General features: G+C 43.0%; 1 protein-coding gene across 2 annotated transcripts in view; it reads right to left on the reverse strand.

The window, feature by feature from the left end:
• Window positions 1-16,478, reverse strand: part of XKR6 (XK related 6) — a 293,183-nt gene that overhangs the window by 190,520 nt on the left and 86,185 nt on the right. The window contains exons 2-3 of one of the 2 annotated variants that reach the window (XR_009868218.1): window positions 11,832-11,944; window positions 8,460-9,834 (exon numbers count right to left, since the gene is read on the reverse strand). The exons of the other annotated variant lie outside the window; for it this stretch is intronic. The gene's annotated coding sequence lies outside the window, so the exon portion shown is untranslated. Of the gene's footprint in view, window positions 1-8,459; window positions 9,835-11,831; window positions 11,945-16,478 lie in introns of those variants that run through there. 2 annotated transcript variants of the gene reach the window in all.

Consider the following 16,478-nt stretch of genomic DNA (forward strand, 5'->3'; position numbering starts at 1 on the left):
AGTGCCTGGGTTCATCTCAGCTCCACTCTCCATCCCAGCTTTCAACACTGCACATGTTAAAAGGCACCAGATGATGGATGAAAGACCTGTGTTCCTGCTACTCACGTGGGCAACACAGATTTTTCTGGCTCTCAGCTTTGACCTGGCCCAGCCCTGGCTGTTTAAGGCACTTGGGGTCTGAACCAATGGATGGGAGATATATCTTTGTCCCTCTGTCTCTCTGCCTTTCAAATAAATTAGAGTACATGAAAACATTACTGCTCAGACACAATTTAAAAAATGTAACAACATTTGAAAAAAAAAAAAAAACACTTAATTGCTAGGGCCCAGCTGCACCAAGCCTGTTTCTCTAGCACATAGCTTTTTGAGAAATGATTTTGCTACTGACTCTCCTAGTAAAAAGCGTGGGGGAGAAATCAGAGCGAGGATGTCCAGGGACGACTCCGAGGATGTCCAGGGACGACTCCCGGGTGTTGAGAAATGGGCTCCTTTTCAATTATTCAGCGGACTCGGAGGATGAGAGAAACCTTGCCCCTCCACAGCAGGCCGCCCAGCGAGGCACCGGCTAAGTGTGCACTACACTGTGGAATGAGACCCAAGAGCCCAAGCTCCCATCAGGCAAGAGGCACACGACAAGGAACAGAATTCAAGAGGCAACATGCAGAGCTTGGCAGTCGTGAGGACTTGCGGTGAAGCCAACGGTACATGCCACACTTACAAGGTGGCCGCCTCCTCCCTATACCTGGCTACCCGCCTTCACGCCCTCTGGCCTGGTCTGAACCCCAAGCCTGCAGGGCAGCCACCACTCCCACTACTGGAGGGGCCCAGAGAGCCACAGCCAGAGACAGGGCTCTCGCAGTCCTGCACTCTGCTCGACCACAGAATCATTTCCGATTTATATAATAATAATTTGCGTATAATAATAAAAAACTCACAGATAACTGAGTCCAAGACAGAGTTTTAGGTCAGCTGATGTTGGCAGCAAATTATTTTTTAGAGGAAACGGCAGCTGCTAAATCAGTCCTACTCAATATCCATTTTAAACAGATCTAAAAAATAAAGTATCTCAAATCTGTAGGGAGAAGCCGTAAGGGATTCCTGGAGAGAAGTAAAAAGAAAACCCAATGGAGTGAACTAGCGGATGGAAGACTCTCTCTCTCTCTCTCTCTGCCTCTCCTCTGTGTAACTCTTTCAAATAAATAAATCTTTAAAAAAAAAACAAAACCCAATGCCACAGGCCTGGCTCAGGCGGGCCAAACAAGGAGAGCAGTGCTCCCACTCCCACCTTCCACCATGTGGAATCGCCAGGAAAGCACTCACGGAGCCCACTGCAGCACAGAGCTGCCAGCCCAGGCCACGCCAGGGTGCCCGTGCTCCACACTTTTTCTTGCATTTGGCCTAGTGCTTAAGAAAGGTCACTCCTCAGGGCCGGCGCTGTGGCTCAGCCTGAAGTGCCAGCATCCCATATGGGCACCAGTTCTAGTCCCAGATGCTCCTCTTCCGATCCAGCTCTCTGTTATGGCCTGGGAAAGCAGTGGAAGATGGTCCAAGTCCTTGGGCCCCTGCACCCGCGTGGGAGACCTGGAAGAAGCTCCTGGCTCCTGGCTTCGGATCGGTGCAGCTCTGGCCTTTGCGGCCAATTGGGGAGTGAACCAGTGGATGGAAGACCTCTCTCTCTCTGCCTCTTTGTGTAACTCTCTTTCAAATAAAAAAAAAAAAAAAAAAAAAGTCACTCCTCAGTTCTCAAACATGAAAAACTGCCCTACAATGACAACAATTTTGCCTGTTTTCTACAAATGGAGTTAAGCCTTAGGGCTGGAAGCCAAATCATGCTGGGAGGTGGCTTTCCAAGGTCAAAACAGAGCCTGGGCGTGGGGTGGGGTGGGGAGCAGACAACGAGAGCCACTCAAGAGCTAAAGAAAACCCCGGATGCTCAGGAAGAATTTCTGAAATGTCATTTAGCTACAGTGGAACTTGATTTGGAGCAACACCGAGATCCTGGAAAAAGACTAAGCGCCCCACGGACACCTGTGTCATACAGGGGCGGCTCAGAAACACAGAACCACACGCCTACCACGGTATTTGGCTAGGGCGTATTTCAGGTGAAATCATCTCAATCGCCGTTGACTTGCAACTCTCTGCTGCAACATTTGGTTTATGTGCCAAATATTTAGTCCAAATTTTCAATGCCAAAGCAGTATCTCCCGGTTCTTGCTAACAGCGTGCCACCCACACGAAAAGATGAGCAGCAGTACTGCAAATGAAGTCTAAAAGACCCCTCCAGCCAATTTCATTTACTTACTCATCTCATTCTTGCTTTCAAGTCCCCGGGAACACAGGAAGCAGGTGTCTGCCTCTCTAATCACAGCCCAGGCTTTAATAATTCAATGCTGGGTCTCTCAGGGAAGCATCTCAGAGGAAAACACTTCCTGTCGAAAATGGCAACATCTCCCTAATGAGCAATGCAGTAAGAATTCTGTAAGATCCCGCGAGACAGAGGTTACTACAGCCTCTGAACTTCCTGCCGGAAGCACCCATTTGAGAGCGATACCAACCCTAATGTTAACAAAGCCAAGGAGGCAATCTTGGCATCTTGGCAACTCGCTCCTCGGCACATTGTGTGCAAAGCACTTACAAGAGTGGCTGGTGCCCGCATGGATCAGACAAAACAGCTGGTGTGACAGTCACAGATCGCTTCCCAACAGGCATACGCTGTACAGAACGTGTCCTCAGGCAAGGCCATCACTGTGCGGAGATCTCAGAGAGTGCTCCCACAAACCACCACGCCACGGGGCCTCCTGATGCAATCAGTGGACGTGACAAAGACGAGGTGGATGCTGCTGGCATCCACAGCACCACGTCGCACAGTAACTGTTGTTTTGGTAGAAGGAGCACTCCCGAGAATAATTATTAAAGTTACAGTAAACATGTAAGCCGGTAGCTGTAGTCACTTATCGTGCACTTCTGCCCAGCACAGCGCTGCTACACTTTAAAATGACCAGCACCACACACCCGAGAGGAGTGAGTTAGGAAAGCAACAACGTCCCTGGGCCACGGCAGGCTTGCAATTCTATGATAATCTTAGGAGACCACTGCTGAATTTGCAGTCCGCTGTTGACTAAGACATTGTCATTTGGCACATGAGTGTATTTAGCTTAGATTTTTCTAGAAAATGCCCTGAACCTAAGATAAAGGTTATATACAGCTCAAATACATCATGGATTATTTATGTTTCTCTTTCTAAGGGTCCTTTTGTCTAGTTCTATAAAGCTAACAATAGTCTATTCAACACAAACTATGACACACAGTCCATCTTAAACTTCATGTTCTAGCTGAGCAGAAATGCAAACAGCACAGGTTATAATCATTGTATCACCGCTGGTCCTTAATTGGCGTACAGGGTGCTGGCGGGCTGGAAAGCTATTTGCAAGGTACTATAAATGACTTCCTGAAAGTCTGTGTTGTGATAAACTTTTGCATCATCTGAGGTTCCAGTTCATTTTCACATATAACTATGGGAAATCTGTTCCAGAGATTTCCAGAAAGCTTTCCCTCCCCACTCCCCCAGCCAAAGCACTGGTTCAAACAGGAAGACACTGCTGTCCTTGTAACTATCACCACTGTGGGCTTTTAAAACTGTCTCCCATCACACAGCAACACTGCAATCTAAACTTTCCCAAAGTGTTAGCCATCCTCATCAGTGTCTGTCAGCTGCATTTTATGGGATCAACAAAATGAAGCACATCACCAAGGCAGAATCAGGACAAGAACGTGCTAGTATTGCTTGTGCAGTTCCAACAGGCAGCAGCTCCCAGGCTCCTGACACAAACCAATAAAAACATCATTAAAATGTCTTTGGAGGGGGCCAGCGCTATGGCGCAGTGGGTTAATGCCTGGTCTGAAGCGACGGCATCCCATATGAGCGCCGGTTCCAGACCCGGCTGCTCCACTTCCGATCCAGCTCTCTGCTGTGGCCTGGGAAAGCAGTAGAAGATGGCCCAACTCCTTGGGCCCCTGCACCACGTGGGAGACTGGGAAGAAGCTCCTGGCTTCTGGCTTTGGATCGGCGCAGCTCCAGCCATTGCGGTCAATTGGGGAGTGGACCAGCAGATGGAAGACCTCTCTCTCTCTGCCTCTCCTCTCTTTGTGTAACTCTTTCAAATAAATAATTTTTTAAAAAACTGTCTTTAGAGGACTCAGAAATTATAAACTTCAGTTTACCAAATATGGGCATACAACAGTGATAACGGAAAAGTTTCAAGGGTATTTTTTTTAACTGAAAAAATTCTGAAATCTCCCACACTATTGCTCTTTTGCCTGTTTTTGCCAGAGATCAGTACCATCCTCTACCAGTCGTGCAGAAGCTGTGAGGACAGACCCCCTTAACCTTGACCTCACACACACACCACATTCCTGCTGACCCTGGGAGCAGCTCTTGCCTTTCCCTTCCAACACCATGTTCCTGCTACAGGCTCCAGACTATGTGTTCCCACTCCATGGCCCCATTCCACCCACTCCCAATCACTGTGAAATCTCAGCAGAAAAGTTGCAAAGTCTGATTTAGATCACCTTATTTGTAGATCTTCCTGTTCATTTCCCTTCTTTAAAAACTCAAAATTTTTTAAACAAAAATTTGCTGACTAAAAGTTCCTTCAGAGCACAGAGCTACTTTATTTAAACCAAGTTTGCTACATACACAGAAAAGCTTGCTGTGGATTTTCAGCACCCTAATCCCAAGCACTTGCTCATGACAGCACAAAGTTCAGACACAAAGACTGGAAAAAATTGCTGGGCCCAGTTTACAGTATTTTTCTAAGTGGAACACACACACATATTAGCAGCCTCTAAGAATTTATGTGTATCTTGCATGAAAAGTAAAACAATACCATGCTTCAAATTTTTCCTCAAAGAACAATTTCAAACTATTCGTATCTTAATTAGATCACTTAGTTTTTACTTATAATACACAGTACGTTTTCCTTTACAGAGAATGGATCAGCAGTGTCTAAAAGCATAAAAAGTTTATAGAGTAATATGATCATTTCAGTTTGCCATGGTAACAAGGTTATATTTTTAAAGGGCTAGTTAGTCTGTTTCTTAAAGTAAGACACACCTGGACAATCCATGTGGGCTTCTGCGGGTTTTACAAAAACTGCTTATTTTTTACAAATCCAAGTCTTCCTGACATGATTTGTTTTTCTAGCTTGAGGGAGATCTCACAGATTCTCCAATGGATCTCTTTAATTCACACCTCCAAGAACTAGCAAGCTGACACTCAAGTCTGTGATAGGTCTTCCCACACCTGAGCCACACAGAGGTCCACTCCTGGCCTCAGGAGACCATGGTGGCTGGAGGAGAAGTGTGGGTGTGCCTACCACACAGCAAATGCCCAGTGGCTGCTACTCCAACAGCACAACTCAACAACCACATTTTGAAAATGCCGTACATTTCGACAGCCAAACCTTGGACAGCCGAGATGCCTAGGTCTAGAGCTTCTGTCTTCCCCCGAGAGCGGCAGCAGCAAGGGCGATGGAAATGGGGGGAAGCAAGTGGGCGGCCTTTGCAGACAGCAGGCAGCTGAGCGGCTCTCCTCCGCCCACAAGCATGACGAAAGGAGGGAAGAAGACTGGACTGAAGACAAAGGGGCGGAGCTAGGGCACCACTGCAAAGAGCTGGCCCGGAAATGAAAGGACTTCGGCAGGGTGATCAGACAGGCTGAACGGGAGTCCGACCACACTGGAACCCACTGTGTTCAGTGCTTACCCACGTTTTGCAGACTGCAGGATGGGAAAGAAACAGACAGGTTTCCAAGACGTGGGTCAGCTCAGGCGCATCAGAGCTCATTTTCTCTGGGGACAGACTGTGAGGCACTGGAAAAGCCCAAACTATTATACTCCAAAACGAAGGATGAAAGCACGTTCAAATTCTGAATAAATGTCCAACTTTCAGTCGGGCTGACTGTTGGAGGCTCCCCTCCGCCACTGTGGGTCATCAGCAGTAGTACGGACAGACAGAAATGTTCCAGGTGAGAGGTACACTCTGCTTACATTAAAGATACATTTTATGAGGTTATTTTAGGTCCAATTCATCAGACAGTTGAATTCTGTCTCTTGAGCGAACAGCAACACCTTCTAAGATGTTTGCAGAAGGTGCTGTGCTGTCGCTCTGATAGTGTCTCTTGAGCAACTGGTCCTGATGTTCCAGTTTCTTCACATTCCTGATTCTTCAAGGATGACCTCAGTGAAGCTGAATTCTGCAGGACACTCCCAATGAATGAAGTAACAGGCTGATGATCCAAGATTCCAAAATGGAGATTACAGCCACTCAAATAGACTTGTTTGTTGGAACACATTTCTAATGACATAAATCAAATATATTCATTCTAGGTCAAAATATAAACTGAAGAAGAGTTTTCTCTAAATTTATACATGGATTCATAAAATTCAGAAATAACACACATAAGAAAAACTGTGAGGAAGAAAAATGGATTTATTTGGAAAACTTGACAATTATACCAAAAACATGCTAAAATTTAAAAATCACAAGACAACAGAATCCCAAATTTCCAGTCACTGTCATAATCTTAAGTACACATTTTACATCATGAATTTGACATCCCAAGACATGAGAAAAAGTCACATATAAGAGAAAATCTTCATCATAATATGTTTTAGATAAATATGTTCATTTTAAAAATAAGACATTAACATTTAACTTATGGAATAAAAACCTGCTGCACTCACAGGCAACATCTGCTCTGGGGACTGTGGCTCACTGCGCCCTCAACGCCTGGGACTCTGCTCTTACCATCTGCAGGTCTGGCTCCTTGGCAGGCATTTTTGGTCCATTTCAATATGGAGCTCTCGAACTGTCGCTTTATAGTTCTTTGTATGGAGGAGCACGAAGCAGCCTTCAAGACTGGATGCTGCACCATGCCGGGGCCATACACAATCTCTTTCAGGAGAACAAAGTCAGAGCAAGGGCACAGTGAAATGAAGAGGCTCTTCCAGGATCAGGGCTCCCCGACACGTGGCCATGCCAGTCTTGGCGTTCCTAGAAAGTCCCAGAAGATGCTAGGTGTGCGCAGTCTTCTCAGGGGAAGGACCCACAGCTTTCTGCAAACCTTCAAAAGGAGTTTGCCTACAGCTTCCCAAATACAAAAAGCCATTCTGGGCGCAGGCTCATTTTGTGTGTCCCTGTGGACTTAGTGCACCCACACCCACAAGATCTGTTCATCCTCAGGCAAACAGATTCAGACTTCTGAATTCTCAGTGGTTTAGTGACTCAGGAAGGCACATACTTCCTACGAGACACAGACTGAAATGCTTTTACAGTATAATCAAGGCCAACAGAAAATTCAAAAACAAATCTGAGGTTTTATTTAGAAGTTTCTAGAAAGTAACCAACAAGCACCGACTATATGCAGGCCCTCAATTCTCTATGCTCAGAATTCTGTATTATTTTCTAAGTTATATAACAGGGACAAGAGACGTTTATACCATTTTTTCCTGATATTTAAGATACTTATTTTGAATTCATTGAACTCTGAGCCACATACTCATTTAGACTGTATCAGAATAAAATAAAACCCACTGTGAGGAAACATACCAGTATTTCCAAAGACCACTGACTTCCCTTGAAATGCTGCCCCGCTAAGCGAGAGCAGCCACCAGCCCGTCAACATGCCTGCTGTGCAGGCCCCCACACCTACCGCCCAGGAGGGCGGCCCACTTCCCTAGTGCACTGGAGTTGGCCCTCTAACAGCCCACCCTCCACCTCCACCCGGCTTTTCACTCTGAGGTTCTTAAGTTTTCACCTCTCTTGGGTCTCTTTCATTTATACTCACAGTTTTCAGAATCTAAGAAGGTCTTTTAAATATTCATTCCAGTAGGAACCAAGATTTTTCCTGTCTGGCTAATTCCTTCTGGGTATATCAAATGCCTGCATCCAGGCAATATTGTGGCTAGAATCGGCTGAGAAAACACCTCTATTGACAGAAGTATCACAGAAAGGGAGTTTTTCAAAAGCCAGTTGTAATGGAAATTTAGATTAAAATTTTATTTTATTTTTAAAAATCTATCTAATGCTTTCATTGCACCTTCTATTAAATAACTATCAGCCAATTCCTCTAAAAACAAAGAAAAGCAAAAGCGGGGGTGGGATGAGGAGTGGGGACGATGTAACAGCCTGGTCTACAAGTCTAATACAGATGTCAGGAACACTGCGGTTCACTAACTTTAGGAACACTGCACAAACCTTCAACTTAAAACGTGAACTAAATTAATATATAAAAATTCTTCTGAGCCCACGCAACCTCTACGGTTTTCTGCATCCTCATCTTCACCCTTTTATCCTTTTTAAGTTGTTCTGAATGTGGTCTTAAAAACCAATCTTAGGGCAGGTATGGTGAGAATAACTATATTCCTAAAGCGGTACTTACGAAATTTGTATTCCTTAGAAAATAAGTTTAAAAATATAAATTAAAAATTAAAAAAAAAAAATCTTGGGGAGCCAGCATTGTGGCATAGTAGGCTAAATATCCACCTGTGGCACCAGCATCCCATACTGGTGCCAGTTCTAGTCCCGGCTCCTTCCAATCCAGCTCTCTGCTATGGCCTGGGAAAGCAGTGGAAGATGGCCCAAGTGCTTGGGCCCCTGCACCCAAGTGGGAGACCTGGAAGTAGCTGCTGGTTCCTGGCTTCGAATCAATTCAGCTCTGGTCAGTGTGGCCATTTGGGGAGTGAACCAGCGGATAGAAGACCTTTTTCCCTGTCTTTCCTTCTGTCCATAACTCTACCTCTCAAATAAATTAAAAAAGAAAAAAAAAATCAATCTTGTGTAAACAGCTCTGGTTAAAGTGCTGGGAGGTACACTTGACCACCAAAATAACTATTTGCCCCTAGAATGTTCCTCAAATCTGAATGCCAGCAGGGCAGGCAACAGAAAAAGACAACAAATACTGCACTACGGTCACTCAAGACTGATTCTTCTATCAAATGCAAGTTCTCCAACCATTCCTATAGTCAAGAACACCCAGTCCACATTCTGCTTCTACATGAAAGTAGCCCACAGCTTCAAACAGTATGTTCAGTTACATAGTATACTGTAATATTTTTCCTTTTTAAAAGGAAAAATAACCCCTCCTGGAGATTAAAGGTTTCCCTTGTCCTCTTCATTCACCCTGCCTATCTTTTGACCATTTGACTTTCCAGTAATTCATTCACCCAACAGTAGGGAGACATGGAGGAGGTGAAACTAAGCAGCTCTTTTTCCTCCTCATTAGCACTTCTGTCCTACATAATAATGTCTAATTTTGAAATTGGCAGCATTTTGCCACAAGTATATTTGGATTTAATTTGGGTAGAATTTGCATATTCTAATTTTGATTATTCCAAGACCATTTTCCAGGCTAGAATTTTGTAATTACAACCTTTATGATTGTCACTTAATTCTTTTCTCCCCCTTCCTGCAAATTACCTCTGAACTAAGTAACCTATACTGCAAGGTAGAAAGAAAAGAAGCTGACCAAACATGCATGTGAGGAAACAACAAAACTGCCTAGGAAAATATAAGGTCCAAGAACCCAAAAATCCTAAAGAGATAACTATCTCCACAGTACGACACTGACAGCTGACAATTGAAGAATGCATGCCTACTCAGAAGTACAAAATTATAATATCTGCTCTTTTATGTACTTTTATTAAATTTATTGATTCACCTAGTAAGTCAATATGTACACAAAAACATAATTTCCAGGGTTCCTAAATATTTCCAATATATTCAATTTAGGGATCCAAGATTCTGAACATGCCATCACCAAAAAAAATTGCAAACCTAAAAAACAAAAAGGAAAAAAATTAAACAATGTCAAAGAAAAAGACTTTCTTAGAAAAGGTCAATATTTACTTTTATAATTTTCAAAACATTTTCTCACCTTATAAACTCTTAAAAATATTAATAAAGTTTAGCTTAAGAACAAGACAGTTTACATATAGCAAAATACATATTAAACCACACTCGTACACACTTAATTCACTAGTATTTACTGGGACAAAATTTCTTCACATTTATAATTTGAGGCTTTAAAGTAACATTACTTCTGCCTTTTTTTTGTTTCAAGTTATCATACAGATATTCAGAGGCATAAAAGAAATTATAGATCTCATTGTTGTACAATTCACATCTTTATAAACTACTCTCTGGCAAAAAATTAATAGTGGCTGAAATTGTTGTCCTTCTATTACATTAACTTTTGGCACAAAAAGTAAGATATTCTTCAAAGTTCTTCCAGCCTCCAAAAGACCTAAGACAGGTATGCTTTCTAGAGGCAGAGAAGAAAGAAGCAGTAAAACCATTAGGAATTCCAAAAATAAAAATATCAGTAATTGTTTCTCATCAAAACATGAATAGAAAGAACGTGAACTATGTGAACAATCTTCTACTACTGGCTTACGTACTTATTCTATAGAAGACTAAGAGTTCAGGGTTGACACTCCCAGAAGGGTGAGAGCACACATCAGGAGAGAACTCTCTGCACACTGCAGAACTGTGGACCAAGGCCAGGCGGGCTGCTGACGCCCACTCTGAGACTACAGACATGAAGTCACTGCGCTCCCAGCTGCCTGGCAGGACCCATGGCAGGTGCGTGAGTAGCTTGTTCTTACTGTGTGCGGGCAATTGCTTTTATCACTACATGCAGTGATATATATGAAGAAATCAGACATGGTTTCTAAATCTTAAGTCACTCTGGAAACCTGAGATTGAGGGATAAGAAAATACTGCCCCTGCAGAAACGGAATTAACAGAACTACGCTGACAACTAAGCCTCCAAAACATGAAAACAGGACCTTTTTTAGAAAGAAATTCCAATGTTTTCAGGTTTTTGGAATTAGGTTTTTGGAATTTCTACTCTTGATTGCCCTCCAGACCAAGATGAATTTCAATTTTCTCAGCATCACATCAATTAAACAAACGCACAATTTAGGTTAAATATAAGTAAATGTGTGACACTATTCTTGCTATTATTTGTTACATGCTGTGAATGAAATGAAATAACATAAAGAACTTATTTGAAATAATGGCTCAGTAGAAAATCTGAATTTGAATAAAGAACTTTGTTAGGATTCTCTTCCTAGGGGAATCAAACCTAATAATGGCCTTATAAGCACTGTTATAGCAACATATTTAACAGGACACAGTCCACAATAATAAAGTCAAATTTTGCTGTAATCGCCAAGAGCTAATTCTATTACTTCAGCTATAAAATATATTTTGAACATACAATAATTAAAGCAGGACTAACACAAATAGCATTCTCAATGGGCAATTTATATTTTTAAAAGTAAAATACACCAACACACACACATATATAAAACATCAGAATTTCCATAGAAAAAAGAGGTTGTGGCTAGAATCCTTATTTTCTAGTACAAAAAACTTAAGTCTGAATTCCCTTTTAAGAGCAAGCCCCACTGGTTTTCAAAGAAAACAGTGCTTCAAGTTGCAAACTCCTAATGGCTCAGGGTTTGTCTGTTTGGGTTTTTTTTTTTTTTTTTTTTCCCCATAAAAATAAATCTTTTGTTGCTAGTTAAGTAGCTCACTAAAGCTCACTTTTCAAAAAAAAAAAAAAAAAAAAAAAAAAACCTCTGAACAGTTGATTGACATGTAGCCTCATGATGTTTTTGTTAACTACTTGAACCAGTTAAGATAACAGGTCTTTTAATATTTTGTTCACAACTGTAAAGATTTAAAAATCTTCAAAAGGGAGAATCAGGGTAGGAGAACAGAAAGGGAGAACATGCAGGCCCCTCTCTCTCAGGTTCTGCCATTACCATTGTGTCTGAAGTGGTTTCAGGAGGAGGCGATCGCACACCTTCTAGTCAGAAATCAGATGACCTCAAAACCACCTCATGTCAGGCTGAGGCCTCCTGCCTTTGGCTTAGCGCTAAAAATAAAAATACATGTGAATGAACAAACGAGCATGGAATGAAACCTCTCACATGACACTCAAATCAACAATTAGAAGGCATTTTAGCACAGAAAGTGAAAACGCACACATTTCTACACAGAGAAGGGTGCCCTTCTTGTCCTGTTAGCTGCTGAGGATACAAATGACGACAATCAAATTCCAGGCTGGCTCTATGTTATTCACTTCCTGAGATTATAAAACATTTCCTTGTTAGTGTAGTATAACATTATTAATGAAGTTAGCACCTTGGGTTTTGACAGACATACCAGGGCAAGAAGGGACCGCGGCACGCTGAAGCAATGACGATGGCCTGGCCCTCACCGCTCAGGAAGGCTCGCAGGCGTTTCCTGGGACCCTCCTCGCAGTCTCCCACCCACGGCGCCCCCTCCGCTCCACAGCTGAGCAGCGGATACTGGGGTAGGGGTTGAGGGAGGGTGGTGGCAGCTTCCTGGCCCAGCCCGTGATGGGTGGGCGCTTCCCATAGCTTACGGAAGGGAAGAATACCAAGGTCTGGGCTAGTTTGGGTTGGGCAGGAAGGCCTGTAGTTCTGTCCTGTTGTGGGGGGTTGTAATAACCCAAAAGATGTTTTCTGGGGTCCTGAGAGGGTGGCTCAGTAACACTGCTTTGGACATCAAGGTTCCCATTCAGAGAGCTGTCAGCAATCCAAGTCCCAACCCCACACGTATGGCTCTGTTGTAGAATCCAGAAGCTTGGAGCCAGTGCTGAGGCGGTGGAAGGAGGAGGTGGGACTCAAACCCAGACACTCTGCTTGGAAGTGGGGCTCCCTTAATGGAGTCAGTTGATCTTTCAGTGGAGCTGATTTGCAGCCCAAGTGGGCAGAGTAACCACAAGCTAGGGGTAGCATCCTTCCAGGCAATGGTTAAATAGCTTCGCGTGCCTTGTTCAAGTCCCTGCTTAGTTCTCTGTTCCAGCTTCCTGCTCATGCTGCCCCCCCATCCCCTCCCCAGGCAGGAGGTCATGGCCCCTATCACACACCTGGGGTCCAAGATTTCCCTCCCACCTCATGGCTTTGGGCCTTTGGAGGCTGCACCAGCAGATGGGCTGAGGGTCTCTCTCGAAATAAGTTTTAAAAAAAAAAAAAAAAAAAAAACAAACATAAAAAACAATGACCTGCCCCTAACCTAAGAAATATACTTTTGGGTATTCAGAATTCCTGGGTATTCAGAATTCCTGGCACCAACAGCAATGATAGTAGTACATCAAAATTAACCTATTTCTCCCATCAAAGCAAAGCACTGACTCATTCAACAAAGATTGCTTCCAGAGCCAGATGTCAAATGCTTAGAGTGACAGGTTCCAACCTCCTCAGCAAGCCTAGGGGCCTGTTTCCTAATTCGGGGCCCTCAGTCTGGGCTATGATGCTACGGAGACAGAAAATGAGGATTCCTATGTTTCCGCAAGAGATAGGAGGTCGGTATATCTTAAGTGACAACAGAATGAGACTCTAGGGCTTATAAAAAGCAAAATGCACTAAGGATCCTGAATCTTGACGTGGTAACTGACCTGCGGTCATCATGTGCCTCTTCAGTGTGAAGCTTGTTTCCATAACCCTGTACTGATCCTGAAAGGCAATTCCCCTGCATGTGGAGAATGCTGGTAGTTCTGATCCCAAACCTAATGCCCCAGACTGTTTTGAAAGGTTAAATCAGCCAAATACCTTCAAAACTCACTTAATAGAAGAGTCCCTCCATTTAACTGAAGCCATAATTTAAAATTCAGAAATTTTGCTGCCACTCAAAGAACCGGCCCTAGCGGTAGTGAACTGAAGACAAATATAATTTTATACCATTCATGCACACTAATTAAAGGTATTTTATAAATTACCAAGCAGAATCTACATATTAACATTACTGTGAAATGTTTTGCATTTCTCTACTGGTTCTGTGTATACCAATGAAATTCTTTAATTTTTGGGAAATAGGATACATCGCCCTAAACCATCAAAATAGATGCATCTGATTCAATCGAAGCCCTGTGTTTATTTTAAAACAACGTAAACATATTTCTGAGTTAGATTATCTTTTATAACTTCTCAAGGAGCCCAACGCATTTAGTATCCAGACCATAGTTAAGAGTTACATGGCTTGACTTTGAAGTCCATAGGTCTAGGTATCACGCTTTCAAATAATACATTGCAACTTACAAAGAAATATATGGAAAAAAGGCTCGTGTGGAGTGACATCTAAGTTTAAATCAGTAAGCTCTGGAAGTTCTTTCCCACTGATGTCCACAGACTAATTCCAAAGGCTTATCTTCTGATAGAGTCACGTCTGAATTATGGAAAACTGCGTGCTGATCTTATCTACAAGCAGCCAGTCCTTCTCTGCCAAGGCAAGAGCCCTGCTCTTTTCAGCATGTTACACACTTCAGAAAAAACCATAACGAATTAATAGATAAGCCTTAAACATCCGCTTATCTATAGACCCCAAATCTGTCCTGCATCAACAGAGGGAGTCTATCTTTCGCCCACACCTCTTACTCAACTCTACCACTCACTGGCAAAAACTAAAAGTAGCTAAGAGGCGCACTCACTGGCCTCTGCAGAACTCAGATCTTGCCTTCAAGTTTTTCCCCTCATCCGTGTGACATTCACAGCTGCAATGCCCTCACCCCTGCACCTCTTTTTTGCTTCAACTGCTCCATGTTTCATTATACGAGCTACAGTCCACAATCACAAATACTGTGACAAGGGTACAGCTTGCACTACTCCCACTCTGATCATGGCCTCTGGTGCTAATGTAATGAGATTTTAACACTCAGAAGACATGCTCTGGTTTACTAATTTTATTCCCAGTCATTAATTATACTGATCATAAAACTAAAAAATCCATCTGTCACTTCAGAAGTGCTACATAGAAGTCTCCCATTTAACAGGATCAATGAATTCTAGTGAGTTAGGTATAAATTTCAACAAATGACAGAATCAAAGACTGATAGAAACAATTCCTATTTAAGAATGCCCAATGTCAAAAACATTCTCATGATAAATTGTCTCTTTGGTTTGGACTGGATCTTCTATACAGAAAGGAGTTAAACCTGGCAACACACTAGACGTGAGCCTGTCATCTGAACACCGTATTTCTTAGAAGTCTGCTTGGTGCCCCCAGCGCTTGCAGGCATTTGGGATGTGCACCAGCAGATGGGGGCTTGGGCTCACTCACTCTCTGCCTCACAAATAAATAATGAAATTAAAAGCTTTCTGTAAAAGAAAAGTATCATAAATGAATGCCTGAGAGTCATAAAAATATTTGTGGACAAAATGGGTAAAAATGTTTAAGATCTATTTTATTTATTCATTTTTTTAAAGTTTATTTATTTATTTGAAAGTCAAAGAGTTACACAGAGAAAGGGATAGACAGAGAGAGAGAGAAGGGGGTCTTCCATCTACTGGTTCACTTCCCATATGGCCGTAACAGCAGGGGCAGGGGCAGGGGCAGGGGCAGGGGCAGGAGGAAGCCAGAAGCTTCATCCGGGTCTCCCACGTGGGTGCAGGGGCCCAAACAACTTGGGCCATCTTCTGCTGCTTCCCAGGCCATTAGCAGGGAGCTGGATCGGAAGTGGAGCAGCCAGGACAAGAATCAGTGCCCATATGGGATGCCAGCACAGCAGGCAAAGGCTTTACCTGCAGCTCCTAAGACACATTTTAAAGCACAGGAAGGACTATAAATACAGAAGCCAAAAAAGGACATGATTGATTTAAAAAAAAAAAAGGGGGGGAAAATGCTAAACCAAATAAAACACCACTTATAAACAATAAATCGAGGGAAATATTTGTAACAAATATTATGGGTATAGATACACACATATTATGGATAGAGTCATTACAAACTGTTATGAAAAATATAACCCAATGAAAAATGGTTAACAGTTGCCTACAATTCACTGAAGAAAAAAACTGGTTATCATATGAAAATATCTTCAAATCCATTCAAAAGAATTTCACACCAAAATGAGATGCTGGCAGTCTGATGAGGAATCTGAAGAGTCTGGGGGAGACGGCACTCAAACTGCGCCCCGGGAGAAGTATGAACTGGTACTTTTTGAAACACAATGCTCATCTACCACAGTTTCAAAAATCCACATCCTTCAGATTTCTTTTCACATGTAAATACGAAAGTCTGCACAAGCAAAGTATTACAGCTACGCTCGATAGTACTGTTGGCACACAGAGAGGAAAGGAAGAAGTCCAGAAAACAATCTTAGCACCTGTCAGAACGTTAATTATTACCACGGTTACCTCTCATGTAGCTGTGGAAAGTGCCGGAGGTCCATTAAGTGCATACATGATGCTACTGGCCTGGCACGTGCCGCCTGTCATTTCCAACATGGCTAGAGGAACACCAGAGACGCACACGAAAGGGAGGCGGGATTTCAGGAGGGCAGCAAAAAGGCTGCTCAAGAAACTTAAAACACGAGAATGGGGGCAAGGACCTTGCACTTACATCTTATATTTCCAGAGTATAATGTTGGTACCAGGAAAAATCTTACC

The sequence above is a fragment of the Lepus europaeus genome, chromosome 16 (assembly GCF_033115175.1).
Source record: "Lepus europaeus isolate LE1 chromosome 16, mLepTim1.pri, whole genome shotgun sequence".
Lineage (NCBI taxonomy): Eukaryota > Metazoa > Chordata > Mammalia > Lagomorpha > Leporidae > Lepus > Lepus europaeus.